This window comes from Schistocerca piceifrons, chromosome 4 (genome assembly GCF_021461385.2).
Source record: "Schistocerca piceifrons isolate TAMUIC-IGC-003096 chromosome 4, iqSchPice1.1, whole genome shotgun sequence".
NCBI lineage: Eukaryota > Metazoa > Arthropoda > Insecta > Orthoptera > Acrididae > Schistocerca > Schistocerca piceifrons.
In genome coordinates, this window is record NC_060141.1 from 273886648 (window position 1) to 273909531 (window position 22884).

Sequence of the window (22884 nt, forward strand, 5' to 3'; positions counted from 1 at the left end):
CCCAGTTGGGTCCCAGCGTTTAGGTGTTGTTTGGACGGCTGGTCTGCTGCCTCCGGCATTTAAGTTAAGTCACCTTTGCCCAGGGCAGCCTGGGGTCACTGCCCGTTTGATAAACGTAATCTATTTCATGTATGGTTTTTTTTAAAGGTTTTAAATTTGTTGAGTATGAATTGTAATTATAGCCACGTGTTGTGCTGGTTGGGTTTTTTGGGGTTCTAAACGAACTGATGCTTTTCGTAAACCACTTTCATACTGTAAATTTTTTTTTAAATTTTTGCCATTTCTTTAAATCAGCTTCAGACTGTAATTTATTTGAAATCTCTGTGGGTCATCTCTTGAAGTCTGTTGTTAACTGTTATCTGCTGTCTTACTTGAGAAGCAAGATATCTGTAATGTTTTATAAAAGATGCCCACGTTGATTGTCTCTTACCTGTTTTGAATAAAAAATGAATCTGGTAGTTGTTGTTTAAGGAGTGACATTATAGGGGCCTTGACCTTCCATCCTAAGTGTACCCCTCATCCCCACTAAGTTACAATGGATTATTCAACTCTTCAATAAATCTATTGATAGACGTCAAATTACAAACATGTGGCCTAAGAGTCGAATAATTGCTGTACTGTAGCCTGGAAAAGACGGAAGCAGTCCGAAGAATTTTAGACCAATTGCACTACTGTGTCATCTTTACAAACTGCTAGAGAGAATGATTTTAAACCGTCTCTCACATATGAAGGACTTATTTAATAGTGGTACAAGTCCATTTTTGTTTATTCTGAGATACAGAGCCCTAAAGTGAAATGAGTGCTGAAAAATCTTCAGTTGAGATACCAGAAATGTTCAAGTATATATACGTGAATATTTCTGGTATTTCAACTGCAGATTAAAGTAAGGTATAGGTAGTAATTGAGACCTATAATGTGATTTCTGAGAGTATATTACTAAGTAACTTGACTTAAACTTTTTAATAAAGAGTCTGAAATATTTTTATAATATTAACGTCAAATACTTTATCACCTCAGTAGATAAGTATTTTCAATGCTTATCAGATTACTCATTAAAACTTTATTATATTAATTTTGATGAAAAGTACTGCGTTATTTAAATAATTACGTATGTGCAAATACAGGCACATTAATGTCAGGCATTCCTGCGAATTACATGCTCCCTGTTGAACTAATATCCTGTACGATCGCCACCTCAAATGTAGTTAACATTAAAATTACTAATCTTCCTCTAACATCATTTGCTGTTAACATCTGTATGGCGGACTTGTGTCGAGGTCCGGTGAGCCGGCCAGTCTTTGGATGGTTTTTAGGTGGTTTTCCATCTGCCTCTGGCTGGTTCCCCTTATTCCGCCTCAGCTACACTACGTCGGCGATTGCTGCGCAAACAAGTTCCCCACGTACGCGTGCACCACCATTACTCTACCACGCAAACATAGGGGTTACAGTCGTCTGGTGTGAGACGTTCCCTGGGGGGTCCACTGGGGGCCGAACCGCACAATAACCCTGGGTTCGGTGTGGGGCGGCGGAGGGGTGAAGCGGACTACGGTAGTCGTGGTGGGGTTGTGAACCACTGCGGCTGCGGTGAGGACGGAGCCTCACCGTCGTTTCTAGGTCCCCAGTTAACATACAATACAATACAACATCTTATACTATCATTCAAACTAATTGTGTGGCAGATTGCAAACTCTCACAGACAAAAGAGCACGATCAGTCATCACACAGCAGACCATCTACTGCAGAGGTGTATCTCCCGTAACTTACGAGTCCGATTGCCACACACGGTTAATAAAGCAATTATTAGATCGTAATTTGGAAAAAATAAACTGAACCGAATGGGACATCGCATTTGGAAGGTGGATTCTGACGGGAGAACTTTAGCGCATATTGTTACCACGTGGTCCTCATTCTGTTCAGACCACTCACCATTACAAGGTGTCCGTGTTGGGGCCCAGAGAAAAGCTGAAGGGGCAGTCATTGTGTACAGTGTGGCACCAGAGTCAAACTAGACCAGACGTCTTCTGGCACTGCTTATGCTCCAAAATAAAGTATTGAGCTACTGAGCGATATCCCAGCAGATGTGGGCGTGCCTAATATGAAGAACTGCAGCAGAGTGTTCCACAGTACGAGTGTAATTCCCTTTCCCTGCTACCCAGTGTTCTCCAAAATTCTTGTTATGTGTATTACTATATTTGACTTGTCAGTTTAGCTATTTGTTAGGAACTTTTGTTGCTGTTGTGTAATCTCCTCTTTTACTCACCAAATGAAAGTCACACTTGTCAAAACTGTTTGTTCTGAAAGCTTTCTGTAGTACCGCTTAGCTTTGCGACATCTCTCTCAGAGTGTGCAATTTGAGTGTCCTGTTGTGTCGTAAATCTTCCTGTCTTCAGGTTCGTCCATTGTGCATTATCGCTTTGACCTTTCAGCGAAGGTCCCTTGCATGCGTACAATGGCTGTGGGAGGCGCCTGGCTGGGAGGCTTTGTCTGGCGAGTCCCGTGCTCTCTCTGTATCTCCGAGGGGCATAACAACACAGCCAGGCCACATGTATCATAACAGTCACAATATGTTTCCATATGGTATGAGTTACGGTTTATTTGTACATCTGGACCAACTGGTGCCCAAAACTGTTAGTTACCCTAATCCAGTATTGATATGAGAACATCAGCGTAACATGCAACTGTTGAACCCTAAGTTTAATACTTCACTGCACTCTGAGCGTATGGCGATGGAAGTTAATACGACTTACTGCACGGGCTTCTAAGAATGCCGTTTAGCACTGTACCGTCATTGAAAAAAGAGTATAGGTTACCAGGATCACTATAAATTCATGAAACAATTTGAACAATTTCCACATCCATCATACTGCATCTTGGTAGCTGTTCCTATGACAATAAGCAGCAAAGAGTTTGCCAGTCTCATCACACTGTCAGTCTGCAGCTCCTGGTCTCGCAGTCGCGTTCTCGATTCTCGAGCACGGGGTCCCGGGTTCGATTCCCGACGGGGTCAGGTATTTTCACCTGCCTTAGTATGACTGGGTGTTTGTGTTGTCCTCATCATTTCAGCATCATTCATGAAAGTGGTGAGATTGGACTGAACAAAGGCTGGGAATTTGTACGGGCGCTGATAACCGCGCAGTTGAGTTCCACACAAACCAAACATCATCATCATACCATCAGAAATAAAAGTACTTCAAACCATCTGTCGCTAAACATATTATGGCTCCTTGTATCCACCTTTGAGTAACATCTCATATTTGCACCAAAGATGTTGAAAACTGTTCAAAATTTAGCTTTTCAGTTGTTAGTACTGCAAATTCTTTTCATAGTATTATGTTTACAGTTCGATCTCCTGTTACTGTGAGCTACACATCTTTTTTAATTATTGAAGAACAAAAAAATTGGAAAAATTAACTAAACTACGCAAATGGTGCAATGCGTGTAATGGCAGCATAGTGCTGAAAAATAACATAGTGCAGGAAATTCTAATGAGAAACCTTAATTATGTAGTTGAAATTGCTGAGAAATACTATTGTTTCACAGACAATTAGTCCTGAAGCTCTAGAAACTGTAAAATTTACGGTTTAAAGACAAAAATGTGTGTAGTCTGTCAGGAACAAAACTAAATAAGATACCAAGTTCTGAAATTTTTGTTGATTTAACAATAATTTCACAGCATACTAACACTGCAGACTGAACGAACATTATGTTTTCATCGCAGGTCACAAACTCGTAGTCCTTTACCGTTCATTGTGTGCTATTAACAAGGAATTCAAAGATCAAGCAATTCCTGTTTTACAAATCATTATCGGAATCACAGCAAATAACCGCTTATTTGCTTATCGACGAGTCCTGTAATTTGTGATCCATGACAACCATGAAATTTCTCCTAGAAACAAACTTTTGCTAGCCATAAACTATTTCCAGGGACAAACGAGGGGAAAATTAATTGAGACGTTTATTCATCAAATATTAAAAGACGTTATTAACAAAATATTATAGTCAGTAATTTTAGTGATCTGTCCAAATCATTTGACAATGTAAAACATAAAACTCTATTAGAAAAAATTAATTTTTTTAGATCTGATGGTATTGCAATATTTGGTTTGAATCATATTTAATAAAACAGAGTAAAAAGTGGGACACTGTAATAGAAGGCAATCAGGAGGAGAAAAATTTTGACGATTGCAGAGTAAATTAACTAATTGGTTTACAACCTTCGTCAACACCTCTTATTTATAAATGTAAGTGACCTTCCACATTACATGCTATTGTGTTCGTAGGTATGCAGTTGACACGGAGTTATAATAAATACCTCGGAAAGAAGTTTACTTCCTCTTGGGAACGACAATATAGAAAACCGCAGTTGAGTAGGTCTGGGCTACACGGTGCATGAAATAATTGTGTTCAACAGAATAAGACGATGTGGTCCCGGGTTGGTGACAGAAAAGTCTCTAAATTGACCTCAGACTGCTCCAGCAGCTAAGCTTTCTGACGCGAAGTTCCGTGACACTTCCTGACGCTTTAAGTCTCTTTCCCCATCGCGTAACAGTACTTCCATGAACCACGTCATTATTGTACACTGCAAACAAACGTTAATGGATGTTCACCGCGGTTTCTTTTTCTACAACCAAAAATTCAGTTAATAGACATAACTTGAAAGGAGTGCCTTAGGTAGACATAGTTTTGATTGTTCACTACGTTTCTACTGTCTGTCCAAACTGTTCGAAACATCGTGCAAGTGCAGAGGAAACATTACATTTGAAGCACATAAAAGAACATTTCCCTACACATATTTAGGGCTGTATAAACGATATTGGGGTATGATTTAGAATACAGCCCTCGTACATAATATATCAAAACCAAAATACATGGAACATACACTTTATTGATCACTTTCAAGAATTAACACAGTCAGTGTGAGTTTTTTTGAAGTTTTCTTGGGGAACAGAATAATTCATCACCATCTTCATGAGCAACAGGAACGGCAGTATTTCTTGTTCTGATATTTTGACTGTTAATTGCACAGTCATCTTCGAGATGAATCGGTGACCACTTGACACAGTGACGTACTGTGGAGCAAATGCATGTGTGTCAAACATAAGAGAAAATGGTTCAAATGGCTCTGAGCACTATGGGCCTAAACATCAGAGGTCATCAGTCCCCCAGAACTTAGAACTACTTAAACCTAAGGACATCACACAAAACCATGCCCGAGCCAGGATTCCAACCTGCGAACGTAGCGGTCGCGCGGTTCCAGACTGAAGCGCTGAGAACCCCTCGGCCACCACGGCCGGCAAACATAAGAGAGTCGCCACAAGAACATCAGTATAGGTTAAACTTTATGCGTCTAAGAATAAAACACAGCAAATGCCGAGGAAGCAAATCTACAATGGTCAAAAATTACTTGGTTATTTATTATAATCGTTGGAATGCCAGGAGCGACGCGAAGACTCAGGACAATAATACCTTAGAGAGCGCAACGGGAAATGAGTGGTTTCCATAATTTGTCGATCTGGAAACTCTCGTATTGGTTAAAAAGGCTGTCTACTAAGTTTATCTCCATATCACCCATGGACATTGAATTCCTATAATATGAGGCTGCGGCCAGTGTCTTGGCTGTTTCATGAACTATACACAATGTCCAGTGAAAACATAGAGTAACTGTAGACTCCATGAAACGATTAAAAATCGGTGTAGGTAAAGGGCTAAACATAACAAATGATGCAGTACTTGAAAGACAAACTTTTACACTTTCCTTTTTTTTGCACCAAGAAGAAAACCCTTTTTGCATCATAGTATTTGCAATCGGTGGTGAGAGTGCAAAGATCTTTTCCGTGACAAGTTTCACAAGACACCACCGATTTACAATAGCCTAGTGGAGCGGTACAAGAAATTTGAGGAGGATGGTTGATGCGATCGGTGTACTCGTGCTACTCGAGAGACCACTACGGTCATTGCACTCGGCACCTCGGTATTTTTTCTTCTGGGGTTGCTTCACGGATAGCGTTGTCGTAGTCCGACGTGGGCCTCAGCATATATTGGGTCTCAAAATCCGGCCGGGGGGTGACGTGGATCATTCATTTCAGGAGCCCGAGAGGCTATGTGCGGGAGCTAGACGGTGATTAGAGTGAAGCTGAGGTTTTTTCAGATCTCTGTAGTTGGAGACAGTACAAAATGACTCGGTTATCAGGCCGATATACTGGCAATAAGGAAATGAGACTCTCAGTTGGTTTTTAGTCTGCTATTAATGCTTCTTCGTGTGTTTCCATGAACGTGCCGCAAAGCCCAGACGATGGTTTATCATTCGAGTCCTAAGACACACTTACTGTAAGTGTAAAATACAGATGAGACTTGTAACCTCAAGCTATTACTAGACGCTCCAGCCAGTTACGAGACCAAATGGCCACACAGCCCTGTATCTCTGTTAGGAATAGGGTAAACATAGTAACGGCTAAAAACGGTATTCGTAGCATGAATCATGAAAGGAGCCAGATACTGTTGCTGTAATCGAAACATTAGATTCAGAGACACTTCACAGTGTAGTAACAACTTGATGTAGGTAAACATAGCAAATGGACAAAGGAAATCTCTGGCCACAGTCCAGAGGTACGTCCAGACAAGTTTTACAAGTCTTCTTTAGTGTACAAGCGTAATCGAGTATACGTCTTCTCACTCAAATAGTATCTGCTGTCGGCTGGTATTCATCCGAGGCACTGGTTTCGAAGTAGGCCGATGTCGAACTTTGCTGCTGGCTGGAACTCTGCCTGCTCATTGATTGATAACCCCCATATAAAGCGTTTGGGCCTGTTGGCTTACACATGGTATTTGACTGCGACGCCTTTTGCATCGAAATCGCAGTCGGGGAGCACCATATTAGCGGTTTCTAAATGCGTGTGACCACATACCGATCCGACGAAGGTGACCGGCGCTTTCTGTCTCATTCCATGTTGCAAGGCTTACTGCTAATATCCGTACATAGATGACTGTTTATTTTACTAGCAAACCTCCATGGTTCAGTCATAGCGGCGTGCATGTTCCATCTGTACCACAGAACCGTGAGGACTTGTGATACCGCATTGCAGCAGCTGTTCTTACCTTCACTTCTGATATGCTGGTTGGATACGAGCAGAACTGAACAACCGATTAGCTGTGTACCGTGTGACGAAGAATGGACTCAAACAAATTTTCTGAACGTTGCGAGAGAGAGAGAGAGAGAGAGAGAGAGAGAGAGAGAGAGAGAGAGAAACTCTGAGGCTTGTCTTTCACATACCATATCAGTATTGATCATTTATGTGTACCAATTTTTTGAAGATGTTTGTTTCATGAACTGTATAACTACCCAGTAGAATGTCAGACACTGTAGATATGTTGAGCCGTAGAAGGCGGGTGTGCCTCTGGTGCTCTATGCGCCATTCTTGTAAGTTGTGGTAAAAATTAGTAGGACAAACAATATGCACTGTCAGTTCTCTTCATCAGAACCTGTTTTTAGTACTTGTATTATCATCTGGCGTTCTACGGATCAGAGCGTGGAATGTCGGATCCCTTAATCGGGCAGGTAGGTTAGAAAATTTAAAAAGGGAAATGGATAGGTTAAAGTTAGATATTGTGGGAATTAGTGAAGTTCGGTGGCAGGAGGAACAAGACTTTTGGTCAGGTGAATACAGGGTTATAAATACAAAATCAAATAGGGGTAATGCAGGAATAGGTTTAATAATGAATAAAAAAATAGGAATGCGGATAAGCTACTACAAACAGCATAGTAAACGCATTATTGCGGCCAAGATAGACACGAACCCACGCCTACTACAGTAGTACATGTATATATGCCAACTAGCTATGTAGATGAAGAAGAAATTGAAGAGATGTATGATAAGATAAAAGAAATTATTCAGATAGTGAAGGGAGACGAAAATTTAATAATCATGGGTGACTGGAATTCGATAGTAGGAAAAGGAAGAGAAAGAAACGTAGTAGGTGAATATGGATTGGGGCTAAGAAATGAAAGAGGAAGCTGCCTGGTAGAATTTTGCACAGAGCATAACTTAATCATAGCTAACACTTGGTTCAAGAATCATAAAAGAAGGTTGTATACATGGAAGAATCCTGGAGATACTAGAAGGTATCAGATAGATTATATAATGGTAAGGCAGAGATTTGGGAACCAGGTTTTAAATTGTAAGACATTTCCAGGGGCAGATGTGAACTCAGACCACAATCTGTTGGTTATGAACCGCAGATTAAAACTGAATAAAGAGCAAAAAGGTGGGAATTTAAGGAGATGAGACCTGAATGAACTGACTAAACCAGAGGTTGTGCAGAGTTTCAGGGAGAGTATAAGGAAAAATTGACAGGAATTGGGGAAACAAATACAGTAGAAGAAGAATGGATAGCTTTGAGGGATGAAGTAGTGGAGGCAGCAGAGGATCAAGTAGATAAAAAGACGAGGGCTAGTAGAAATCCTTGGGCAACAGAATAAATATTGAATTTAATTGATGAAAGGAGAAAATATAAAAATGCAATAAATTAAGCAGGCAAAAAGGAATACTGCGTCTCAAAAATGAGATCGACAGCAAGTGCAAAATGGCTAAGCAGGGATGGCTGGAGGACAAATGTAAGGATGTAGAGGCTTATCTCACTAGGGGTAAGATAGATACTTCCTACAAGCAAAATTAGAGAGACCTTTGGAGAAAAGAGAACCACTTGCATGAATATCAAGAGCTCAGATGGAAACCCAGTTCTAAGCAAAGAAGGGAAAGCAGAAAGGTGGAAGGAGTATATAGAGGATCTATACAAGAGAGATGTACTTGAGGACAATATTATGGAAATGGAAGAGGATGTAGAAGAAGATGAAATGGGAGATACGATACTGCGTGAAGAGTTTGACAGAGCACTGAAAGACCTGAGTCGAAACAAGGGCCCGGGAGTAGACAACATTCCATTAGAACTACTGACGGCCTTGGGAGAGCCAGTCCTGACAAAACTCTACTACCTGGTGAGCAACATGTATGAGACAGGCGAAATACCTTCAGACTTCAAGAAGAATATAATAATTCCAATCCCAATGAAAGCAGGTGTTGACAGATGTGAAAATTACCGAACTATCAGTTTAATAAGTCACAGTTGCAAAATACTAACACGAATTCTTTAAAGACGAATGGAAGAACTGGTAGAAGCCGACCTCGGGGAAGATCAGTTTGAATTCCGTAGAAATGTTGGAACACGTGAGGCAATACTGACCTTACCACTCATCTTAGAAGACCGATTAAGAAAAGGCAAACCTACATTTCTAGCATTTGCAGACTTAGAGAAAGCTTTTGACAATGTTGACTGGAATATTCTCTTTCATATTCTAAAGGTGGCAGGGGTAAAATACAGGGAGCGAAAGGCTATTTACAATTTGTACAGAAACCAGATGGCAGTAATAAGAGTCGAGGGACAGGAAAGGGAAGCAGTGGTTGGGAAGGGAGTGAGACAGGGTTGTAGCCTCTCCCCGATGTTATTCAATCTGTATATTGAGCAAGCGGTAAAGGAAACAAAAGAAAAATTCGGAGTAGGCATTAAAATCCATGGAGAGGAAATAAAAACTTTGAGGTTCGCCGATGACATTGTAATTCTGCCAGAGACAGCAAAGGACTTGGAAGAGCAGTAGAAGGGAATTGACAGTGCCTTGAAAGGAGGATATAAGATGAACATCAACAAAAACAAAACGAGTATAATGGAATGTAGTCGAATTAAGTCTGGTGAGGCTGAGGGAATTAGATTAGGAAATGAGACAAAGTAGTAAAGGAGTTTTGCTATTTGGGAAGCAAAATAAATGATGATGGTTGAAGAAGAGAGGATATAAAATGTAGGCTGGCAATGGCGTGGAAATCGTTTCTGAAGAAGAGGAATTTGTTAATATCGAGTACAGATTTGTGTCAGGAGGTCGTTTCTGAAATTATTTGTATGGAGTGTAGCCATGTATGGAAGTGAAATGTGGGCGATAAATAGTTAGGACAAGAAAAGAATAGAAGCTTTCGAAATGTGGTGCTACAGAAGAATGCTGAAGATTAGATGGGTAGATCACATCACTAATGAGGAGGTACTGAATAGGATTGGGCAGAAGAGGAGTTTGTGGCACAACTTGACTAGAAGAAGGTATAGGTTGGTAGGACATGTTCTGAGGCAACAAGGGATCACCAATTTAGTATTGGAGGGCAGCGTGGCGGGTAGAAATCGTAGAGGGAGGCCAAGAAATGAATACATTAAGCAGATTCAGAAGGATGTAGGCTGCAGTAGGTACTGGGAGATGAAGAAGCTTGCACAGGATAGAGTAGCATGGAGAGCTGCATCTCACCAGTCTCAGGACTGAAGACCACAACAACAATTATCATCTCGGAGTGTAGGTCATTTTCTTCGGCATGATAGATCACTATCGCCCTCTTAATATTGGAATACTATCTGAAAATATTCCTTCATTTACTGAAAATCGTTTTTTTGTAACTTGAACGTTCCTGGCAGATTAAAACTGTGTGCCCGACCGAGTCTCGAACTTGGGACCTTTGCCTTTCGCGGGCAAGTCCTCTACCACCTTTCTTTTTTTTTTTTGTTTAAATTTTGTTCGTTACTGTTCGTTTCGTTTGGTCTGGACGGACGTCGCATGACGTCCGTTCCAGTTGATCGTTGATTCCTTTACTCAATTTTTTTTATTGCAGAGGGCAGTTGGCCCTTTGACCGAACACGTTGAGCTACCGGGCCGGCTACCATCTGAGCTACGCAAGCACAACACAAGACCAGCCCCCACTACTTTACTTCCGCCAGTACCTCGCATCCTACCTTCCTGCTTTCACAGAAGTTCTCAGCGAAACTTGCAGAACTAGCACTCCTGGAAGAAAGGATACTGCGGAGACCTGGCTTTGCCACAACCTTGGAGATGTTTCCAGAATGAAAACATGCATGTAACTTGTTGATTTTTCAAATCAATGAAAGTAGTTGCAAATATACTTTATTAGCGAACCCGGCAATGTTTCAGAATTGCTAAATATTCGTAAGGGAATTGGATCCTGATCTCCTTCATCCCCCTTCACTATATCCGATTCCTCCTCCCCACTCACAAGCCACAAATAAAACTTCCGTGTTTCCTGTTACAACCAACTGCGAGGAAGAAATCAAAACAGCACATAGTTCCGTATCCAGTATTTGCTTTCATTAAATATAAATAAACTGAATGTATATATGTGATTATTAATTTGTCTGAAGGCATAAATGTACCTTTATCGCAGTTAAAAGTGTGAGAAAGAAAACGAAGCCGAACATTTTTTCAGCACAGCAGTGCACAGAATTTTAATCCTCGCGATCAGTTTTAAAGGAAACTGTACACTGTTGTTTAAAAAAATATATAGCCTATGTCTGTATGCACAGTCATTTGACAGTCGTGTAAACATTTGAAGTAAGTTGGCCATTTACTTTCTGAGATTTTTGACAATGACTTTTCACTATTACATATTTTATACATATATTTATACACTATATACAACTAAGTATTTGCCCTATCTCTGTCCAAATGTTTATTGGAATATCATAAAAAAACTGAAATAATTTGATCAAGAACTTTTCGAGACTTTTGCTAACAATTTTTCCTCTTTATACTTTCGTGTATTAGTATACTATATATATTTCAAAAAATTGTAGCCTCAGTCTGTCCGATTGTTTATTAGTTCGGTGAGTGGATGGCAGATGAACAAAGGGACCTCTCTGCTAGAGCCACAGAAAACAGAAAAGCTCGCGATGATGGGCCTGTGGAAATGAAGCAGATAACATTGCGGTAATGAAATTAACGATGTAGGGAACGTTATAAGATCCTGAGATCTCCACAACACTGTGGAATCAATGAAGATTCATTACACTCCGGTGTGCGTCGATGTGGGTATATTAGGGGCGTAATGGTTTGTCACGTTAAGGGAGTTTTAAAATGAACTAATTCGTCATTGCTGCGAACTCACCAGAATGAACGAAATAATTGTAGTTCATGCTTTCTTCAGCAAGAACACAAAGGAGACTACAAATTTCTACCACTGCTTGAGGTTGGATAAGCTATGATTACGTATCCAGGCACGCAGAGGTTCTAATAATGTCCTTATAAACGTTTGCAACGATCAAAAAGATGTTCCCTGATTAAGACCGTTGAACGTTGTTGCCGCAGCTAAGGTACGTCGTTACGCCGGTACGACGGTATCGTCCTCTCTGTACGCCGCCGGGGTAATTCTCAGTTATCAAGTTGCAGCGCTCGTGATCATAAATTCAGGTCTTTGAACTCGGGACGGCTTAGCTCCATAACCGAGGAACGGGTGAACCTTAATCTCGGCTGTAAGACGCGGAAGCTAATTAGGGGCGACATCCGCTAAGCCATTATTAGCGCGATAACTGTGAGTAACACGCGTGCGCTGGCTGCAGCTCGCTTATCCGGCGCCGCTGGGCCGGCACGCATGCAGAGAGTGCGCCCCGCAGGTTGGCTCCGTGCAACTGAAGAAAGCGACAACCTTGCTCCGAAACAACTTCATTGCGGGACTGAAAATTCAGAAAGTTGACAAAGTGAAAGGGGCATGAGAACATGATACATATTTCTATTTTCTTGAACGTCGGACCACCACTTATTCTCAAGATTGCTGCGGATATCCATACATATCCATGTAAGTAACGTGTAAGTATGATCAGGGCAAGTATTTCACAGTGCTGTTTGCAGCTTCCCGACTTAATTGCTCGCTCGAAGACGTCATAATAGTAGTGGGAAAATTTTTTTAACCGACAGGGACCGGAAAATAGGGTTGCACCTTGTCAGTGATAATTGGTTTCAGACCCGAGAAGAGTTGAAGACCTCCCTGAACAAAGGTTGTGTTTCGTAATTTCATGATTTGCCAGGTAGTAAAATCAATTATTGTTTTCCTTTGGTGCTATTCACACTGTCGGAAAAAATATCACAACACAAAGAAGACGTTGTGAGACATAAACGAAAGTAGGTAGGCGCGTTCTCACATCTGATAGATGATGTCCATTCAAACTGCCCTCCAGTCACATATGAGTCGCGGTAACAGCGCCAATGCGGCGACGCAAAGCGGGTTTGCTTTAAGTATACGCTGTACTGATCACCTTTGAGACTGGCGTGGTGAGTTGATGTTAGTCAAGAATGTCTGGAAGACGACGTTATCGAAACCTCACTAAGCCTGAACGAATCGGATAAAACTAAAAAAAAACTAGTTCTATACAGGGCAAGAAACAATAACAAAGAGAACATTAAACACAGCAAAAATAAATTGAACTGTTCACTGACAAAGTAAGTTCACATAAAATTCCCTGTACTGAACAACAGTCCAGTGAGTCCCTACTTTGTCTGCCGGTAGAGGAAGAAGCTCATTGCTCAACAGAGGGATTCGGTATTGACGGAGTAAATGGAAAAAAAAATTCAAAGAAGGGCAACTCGTTCTGTATTATCGCGAAATAGAGGAGTGAGTCTCATGGATACGATACGCGAGTTGGGGAGGCAGTCATTAAAACAATGACGCCTTACATTGCGGCGAGATCTTTGCACGAAATTTCAATCTGCAACGTTCTCCTCCGAGTGCGAAATTATTTTGTTGGCACCCTTCTACGTAGGGTGAAGCGATCATTGTAATAAAAATTAGAGAAATCAGCGCTTGTACGGAAAGAGTTAAGTGTTCGTTTTTCACGCGCGTTGGTAGAGAGCTGAACGGTAGAGGAACAGTGTGAAAGTGGTTCTATGACCTCTCTGCCAGACACTTTAGTGTGAATTAGAGAGCAGTAATGTAGATGTAGGAAACCTCGTAACAGGTTTAGGGATTTGAACGTCAGGTTGTTTTTATTTGTTTCTAGCAGAGAATGACGTACCCTAGGGTGAATGAGATAATGGCTAAGACGCAGGTATACTGCATTTAGATCATTTGCATGTAACTAATAATTTTCGAGTTTTGGGCCACATTTCATAAGTCCTTCTAGATAAAAGTCATTCTAACTCGTTTGCTTTATAATGAAAGATATACAAGTTTTCGATAATATGTACTTCTATTCAGAGGTAATCTTGATACTCGTTACTCTTCCTTTTCACCGATTAATGCAGAAGTTCCAGGGCAGATATCTATGGCTCATAACAATAAACTAATGCTCCTTTGCTGCAAAATATGCTGTCAAAAAAAGGAGTCCTACAATAGTATCATTGTCCTATTGTTCTGCCCAGACCAAAGGTAGGCGAAACAAATTATTCTAGTGTACAATTTTTATGTTATAACGATACACATCGTTTTTGCAGGTACCATATGTGAAGTACTTTTTTGAGGCACGTCTTCACTAGCTGCGGAACTACAAGATTTCCCACTGTTCGTCATTCTTTTCTTGACATTCCACTTTCAGTTTGATCTATCTATTTTCCTTTCAGTTTTGTGAACAATATCTTTTGGAGTTAAACGTACATCAGCCACATTCGCCTTTTTCGCTGACACACCATTCGTCCAGGGTGGTTGACTTTACAACTACTGTACAAATAGTTTAACTTGTAAACAGGAAAAAGATGTCCGTTGCTATGGTAGCGGGTTTCATGTGACGTACCAATTTATTCCAGTGAAAAATCTATATTGCCAAAAATGTGATACAACCTTCTTTGACGGAGGTATTCAATCGCTGCTGTCAGTGAATGTGGAGGAACTGTACGCAATGGATATTTGAAGTTAGATAACTCGCGAAAGGCCATTCATTGTTCATAGCGGCATATAAACCTGCACCTGCTGAATAGGACAAAAAACACTTCAATTGGGCAGCAGCGACTGGAAGCGTTTTGTGTGGACTGGCAGGTCACGCTTTTGCCTCTTTTGAAATGGTGCCCCGGTGGTCGAATAAAGCGGTTAGCTCACAGTGTGTGGTACGCGCTTCTGCGATGTTTTGGAGATATTTCTCGTTCCATAACTTGGACCCGTTCATTTAAATTACTATTACCATGACCCAGAATATTTATTTCAGTGTTCCTAGTTACCACTACATCCTCACAATGATTATACTGTAGGCACTCTTCCGAGATGTAACCGCTGTGTACATGGGAATTCATGCTTACGTTTCTGGTCTGGGTTTCTGGATTCTGGATTGCGTTCCTAGATTTTGATGATTCATCTTTTGTTTAGATTGGTACAATTTCACTCATTTTCTTCTTATTTTCATTCAGTGTTGGCTGACTCCAGCTAAATGAGACATTCAACATTACCTTCTTACGGGATGAATGCTCACTGATATGAGTCTGATTCTTTATTTATGTTCTGTAATGTTATTCCTCCATCAAAAAGGCTTCTGAAAAATCTTCGTTTATCTGGTTCATTTGCAGCACAGATAAACTGGCCCGAACTTTTATGTTACGTAGGATCTTGTGCGCTCACCCTGGAGAAATGTAAAAATCTTATGCTACGGTTTCGATGCTTGTTATACGCCTATCACCGGACTGACAGATTCCGCTGTCTGCAATATTATAATATGTTTTTCTGTGGCTATTTTCTGCCTTTCAGTTCTGAGTAGCCACAGTGAAACAACAGTTTCCATATTTTTCCTGTAGAATATGTTACTTTAATATACAATCGCCGTTTCTACAAGAATTTACTCCGCTCGTTTCATATGACAACACACATGCAAATGGTGGCACGACTTTCCACATTACTGAAGACAAGAACTGTGACGTTTGTGTGGGTCGACGTAATGTGTTTATGTGACTAAAGTGGAAACACACAGAAGAAAAAAATGGAGAATCTCATTGTGAGAGGAGGAGGTAGGAAAGATAACGCTTCTAAATGCCTGTAGATATTTGAAATTATTAAGTACGGAGAAACTATTTTATTAACATACTTTGCCTTCTTCCTAGACGGATTAAAAAGCCCGAAAACTAAGCATCGCTACGGGTAGATAAACAAGCATATGTAGTATATATAACACCAACACTCAAAATTAATGGAGTAAGCTGTCTCCCAAACATTGTAACGGAGAGAAGACAATGAAGCAAACGATGATTATTTTTCCAGTTAAGGGCCACAATTATGTAGAATATGATAAAAACCTGATCCTTTGGAATTCCATCCACCTTATTAGGCGATAAGTGGCGTATTTCAGACTTTCAAGAAGAGATCCGTCACTCTCAAGAACATCGGAGAACGATGAAACCGTGCAGTACGTAGGACTGACAATAACAGAAACATCATATCAACGATAATGTTTTTTTTTCTTAAAGGTTGTTTTGGAGTGTTGAAGAAAGATCTTCCAAAACCAACATACGGAACACAGTGACCAATAACGACAGCTAGATTCAAGTATCTGCAGATATTGTAGAAATCCTATACCGGTATTTAACACTCCACCACATAGGCTTGCAACGAATGATGGGGATTACAATCATTCACAAACTAAATTTCTTGCAGCAAAGCCACATGACTAGTAAAATTATTTTTTTAATTACTAAATGCTTCTTGTGCACATACGTTCAACGAAAGGAACTTGGGCGACAATCTCGTGTGTGACGGAGTGGAAGTTGTGATTGAGAAAGGACGAGGAAGGAAATTAGTAGTGTCCTCTTCTAAGGCACCGTGTCGGCTTAGTGACTTAGAGGAATCATGGAAAATATAAATCCATCTGATCCGTAATGTCTCCCCTCATTTTTATAAAGATATTCATGGCTGATAATAGTAGCAGCTGAAGAGAAATAAATAAAAAACTGTCATTAAGCGGCTCCCTAAAAGTCAAACTTTTAGTAAATTTGGATTTGTGTCCGGAATTCACTTAAAATGCAAGAAAACGTTATTATTGGCTAAATTTAACGCCAATTTAGGAACAAAAGTACAAGTTGTAGTGACTGCCCGTATGTAGCGCAATATCTTGTTGAAATTGTGCGGTTTGGTAGCATTACTAAGGTGTACACTGCCCAGTTAAGGCTCAAATAGAAACTGTATCTTAATGGTAAACATTGTTGACAGGAGAAAAGGGATGCACCATTTAGATCAATAAATATTGTAATATCATGAACAAATGTGTATCCCTGTTTTGTACTGGCTTCTGTCATAAGTAATTCATCCTCCTGCCGGTTAGCAAACTTCCAACACAGTCACTAAACCTGACAACATAAATACGACTTTAACCCTTCTCCACAATCTGTTATGATACATACTAAGATGCTCACATTTTATATTTAATGTAGAAAGACAACTGAGTAACAATCTGTACAGTAAGCGTTAGTGGACTGTTAACTGGAAGTCGACTGGAGACTTCACACATGTACATTAGGTACTGCTAAGTTCTGCAGTACACAACTACTTAGCACTACTAATGAATGAGTCTCAATATCTAACGAAACACTTTCCACTATCTCTGTTTTTTCCATTTCGTTATCCCACAACGGCTTTCCTTGGTTGATTATATTTAAATTAGCACCAATTAACGTTGTGGTAAGTCAAAAGAACATCAGTTACTGTTTGGCAGATAAACTAACAAACTCTTATCCTCAGTATAAGTATTTATCACTTTTGCATTTAAACAACACCAACAAAGAAACTAGCCTGCTTTGTAACCCCTTCGTCGTTTCATGAATTAATATGCCGCATGTACCGCTGTATCTCCTGAATTGTAAGCAATCTTTAATTAGTTCTTCCATGGACTATGTTTGCATTGATTGCTTGCTTGACCGCATTATTATTTTACCAAATTATGCCCATTTGTTTTTGACCAAAACAATTACTTGAAATTCCGATTTAGCCACTTACTGAACACTCAAGATAATTGTAAATCTATTTTACGTGCAATTTTACTGAGTGACTTTCGTCTTTCTGAGCGCTCACCCTCGATGGTACTACAACATTCTGCCGTAACTATCAATGATACCAACTTTCACTACCAGAATTATGCACTGCATACGTAAACCAAATGTGCTTTAAGCAGCTTTCTCTATATCAGTCCAAAAACAGTTTACAAAACAGAAATGCAGCGTTAACATTGGCAAAGCAGTCTTTACAATTTGCTTTATGAAAACATAAAACAGTTATTTTTGCATGTCGTTATATAACATTCATCTGAATGAGTGACATAATGATGGATTTATTTTAGTTTATCTCAGTTAAACTGTAAAACATTGGGGCAAAATGGTACAATATAATTTCTTGTTTAAGCCTACGTTCTCATTTTAGGTCATAAAACGTAAGCACGCCGAATTAAAATATCTGAAGCCGGCTTTCGGGGAAAATGGATTCTCCAGAAAACAAGTAAATAGAGTTCTACGACCAAATCACAGTACACCTAAGGATAAGGATAAGACACTACACTGGAATAATACAGTTTCCCTCCCTTTCATTAAAAAAGTAACTGTGCAGATTACGAAGATTTTATAGAGGCGAACATCAGACCGATTTTTAGACCAACAAGGAAAATCTTTTAAGCCTTCCGCCGTGTGCATGCGGTATGGCGTATATTGGAACTATATTATCACATTAGAACATGGTGTAGAACAGATCTGAAGATGGTCATTATTGACTGAAACCGGTCATCCTCAAAGGAATTGATGTTGTGATCAAAGACTGGAATAAAAAAGCATTTGTCAAAGAGAAGCGTGAATATACGTCTATAGAAACATAAAAATAGTTGCCCGTTAGGGAAATTAGAAAAATAATCTGTTCCAGAGCACGCTATTCCGTCAGGAAATCATGAAATTTTACGAATACAAAATTTTGTCTACAATAACGAACTGTCGTTGTCCATGGCTGTATAGAGAAGCCATCGTAAGGTATAAATTGGATAGTTTAAACAGAAAAGGAGATGGCATGTAACTTAATGACAGAGTGGCAGTAGCTATGCAGAATCAATAGATACATTTTATTTTTGACAGACCACCGTTCGGTAGTTAAGTTCTGTTTCTTACAAGGATTACCTCTGTCGATCATGTGTAATCATTTACTACGCCCCTTTCTCGCAGTATTTATGTGGCTCTCTAATTACCGACACGTCAGTGGGCATCTCTGCGGAAACAAGAACACCTCTGATGATGTCATGCACGAAGGAGTATCGTGAATCACTGACATACAGCCTGGGAGATTCAGCATCAACTAAGACAACTGGTCTTGGAAGCCTCAATTTTATGAGCACTGGATTCTTCGTCACCAAATTTAAATGCAGGTTTTAGAAGAACTGCCAATTGACTTGTTACGAACAATATCAGCTATCCCATTCACTAACTCACTTTATCTTATAGATGTATTATGTGTACTGTTTGAATTTGGAACGCTTCATTTTCTGCAGTGTTGTTTACACCACCGTGGGCCAGAATAAACAGTGATTTTGAAAAGCAGCGGAATCGTGCGTAGCTGATGGGAGATGGTGGGGATGCAGTCGGCCATTTTTTTGACACACTAGCATTCAGTAGCAATGGAGAGGCGAACACCTCAGCATTACGCGTATGCTGTCAGAGCGTCTTATCAAGACGGTAGTTCTTACAGGCAGGCAAATCGTGCTTTTCGCATCCATTTCCAGGTTGACCATGATCGACCAGTGCCTTCTGGCTGCGCGATTAAAAAGTGGTCTAAGAACTCTGAGACTTCGTCAACGATGATAAAGACGATGGTAAACCAAATACAGTGAGTACTCATGAAACATGTAGCATGTAATAGTATGAAATATTTCCAGCAGAACGCATTTTAGACAAGGATCTACCTAACCATCCTTACAAAATCAAAACTGTTAAGGTTCTTAAAGAAACACATTACGAGAGTCAAATACGGCTCCGTGAAAAGTGTTGAAACTAATAAAGACGAAGAGCCCACTTCCGTTTGTGCGATTACATCAACAAGCAGAATTTTACGCTTTGGAATGTCGTGAATCTTGGACAACAGCTTCAACAACCTCTCCTACCTGGTGCATTATGTGTTCATAATGGATCATAGGGTCCTACTTTCTCGTAGATGATATAGGCAGTGCTGCGAAAGTCACTTAAGAGAGATACGCAGATGTAATGGAAAAAAAAATAGCCCAGAATTTCCTCAGTACAAAATGAACAAGGTGACATTTTTTTCGACAAGGCAGAACAACCTCCCATCCCCACGAGCAATCATGAATGTTATTAATGAGCCATTTCCAAATCATGTGACCTCTCGAATGAGGATATTGCACGGTCTCTCAATTCACCTGAGTTAAAAACTACTGACTTTCTATTGCGGCTTTCCTTGAAGAGTAAAGTACTTCAGGATAACCCACCACGAACAGTTGAAGCAAGGAAAGAACGGAAACGGCAGAATCTGGTTCGCATCACACTCGTTTTGCGTGACGAAATACTCCAATACTCGATTAGACGAATGACTACGTTTTAAAGGACGTCGTGTTATTAGAGTTATTTCTACAACTTAGTTACGTTTACTTAATTTTCCAAGAAGCCTTTTTGTGTAATTTAAAGCAATAAAAATAGAACTGGAAGAGTTTATTGAATTTTTTACAACTTTTTCAAAAAAGCTTTTTACTCTGCCCCGCCCTGTAATTTACTACATTTATTGACTTCTGGAACTCGATCTTGGAGTGATATCAGAACAGAAGTGCTTTTTCTGAACACGTTGTTCAAAAAATTTCAAAAATCTAAAAAATGCTGTTCCACTGAGACACTCAATATACAGTTTCACTGTTCACATAATAGAATCTTTAAATAGTAAAATGTCACCAAAAGGGATTTTCTGTGACTTGTCCAAAGCATTTGATTGTGTGAACCATGACATTATGTTACAGAAATCACAATTCTATGGTATAAATGGAATAGGGTATGAGTGGTTTAAGTCATACGTACAGAACAGGCTGCGGTTAAGCCATGTCTCCGCAGTATCCTTTCTTTCAGGAGTGCTAGTTCTGCAAGGTTAGCAGGAGAGCTTCTGTAAAGTTTGGAAGGTAAGAGACGAGATACTGGCAGAAGTAAAGCTGTGAGGACGGGGCGTGAGTCGTGCTTGGGTAGCTCAGTTGGTAGAGCACTTGCCTTCGAAAGGCAAAGGTCCCGAGTTCGAGTCTCGGTCCGGCACACAGTTTTAATCTGCCAGGAAATTTCATATCAGTGCACCCTCCGCTGTGGAGTGAAAATCTCATTCAGGAAGCAAAAAGTTTCCTTCTATGGGTCAAGTGATTTAAATAAGTTTGCCACTTCATCTAACTGGGGTGAAATCACATTAGGTGTTCCACAGCGTTAAATCATGGGTCCTCTTCTGTTCTTGATATATGTGAACGACCTCCCTTCCTATCTGAAACAGGAAGCTGAACTGACACTGTTTGCTGATGATACAAGCATCATTATTAATCCAGTAAAAGGAAATCCAATTGAAAATGATACAAATAAGGTCTTTGTAAAAGTCATTGATTGGTTTTCTGCAAATGAGCTTGGTCTAAATTTTGAAAAAACACAGTACATCCAATTTTCTGCTGGAAAAAGTACGGTTCCTTGATAAATATAACACATCAACAGAAGAATAATATCTTGGGGTAACTCAACGTTTAGACAAAAAGTATTCACTGCTCAAAAGAAAGTGGTTTGAATAATATGTGGGGTTCGTAGTCGCACATCTTGTAGGCATCTTTTTAAAAGATTGGGAATTTTTACAACAGCCTCACAATACATCTACTCACTAATGAAATTTGTTCTCAACAACATGGACTAGTTTAAAAACAACAGTGACATTCATGATTATGATACCAGAAAAAAGAAAGACTTACACTACCCTTTGCTCAACCTATTTTGGCACAGAAAGGGATAAAATATGCTGGTATAAAAACTTTCGACAAATTACCAGATGAAATAAGGTGTCTGACAGAGAGCAGTAATAGCTTCAAAAATAAATTGAAATCATATCTCCTTGACAACTCTTTCTATACCATAGATGAATTCTTGCATAGGAATAAATAAATCTATAAATATAGTATATGCATTTTGTGCCATTTAAGGGAATGGGGTAAATAATAGAAATATTAATCTTTGTCTCTGTATTGTAACATATATTAAAAAATGTAGTTTCATATGTGCATTTCTTGTGCACTTGACACGTTCCACATCATAACGGCTACCGTACCGTAAGATTGATCAATGGAACACGCAACCAACTAACTAACTAACTGTTCACAAACTACGAAAGACCGTTGTCACCTTTCACCCCTGTAAATAACCACACGATGTTACTTGGGTAGGAAGTGTTACCATGGTGGGACAGTGTAGTAAATATATGCAAAATAACGATTCATAAATTTTATCTGATCAAATGTAACCTTCCAAAATAGACAGTTAGTTCACTTACAAAGTGCAGCTGAACTGCCACACTGCACCAGTGTATACATGAACCGATGGTGCAATGAGCAATTATAATTTCATACACAGTGTCATATTACAAGAAGCCAGCTCATTGAGCGAGAGGCAGTCGTGAGAGCTTCGACGGTTCGCAGCAGGTAACTGGGCACGCGAGGAGTGCAGGTAGGCTCAGAGCGGGGATGAGGGATTTTTGCCGTGGCAAGATGTGTGGGCTTGACTGATGGATGGAGACGACTCGGTGTCAGCTAATGTGAATGAAACGAAAGGTGGATGTCATATTTTCAACGAAACTACGTTAAAAACCCTACAAACATCATACAGAAAAACCAAGTACACTGGAAAAAATCGTGACTGTGGGGCGAGGTCATTGCGTGTCGCAATGGCACGATTCTAGGATAAATATTAAGAAAGTTGAATTTTATTTTAATTATAATAGATTATAAAATTAACAACAACAATACCACTGGAGCAGTCTGCTTGTATGAAGAGTAAAATGAAAGCTGACGATGTCAGTAAACGCCACAACATTCTACTTTTCATAACATGGATGTGTATAAGGAATT

At 39.9% G+C, this 22884-nt stretch overlaps 1 non-coding gene across 1 annotated transcript; it reads left to right on the forward strand.

Annotated features, from left to right (window-relative positions):
* The first annotated feature begins 20975 nt into the window (after window positions 1-20975).
* Window positions 20976-21050, forward strand: Trnas-cga. The gene has a single exon. It is a non-coding gene; the product is annotated as a tRNA-Ser (tRNA).
* Window positions 21051-22884: the final 1834 nt, after the last annotated feature.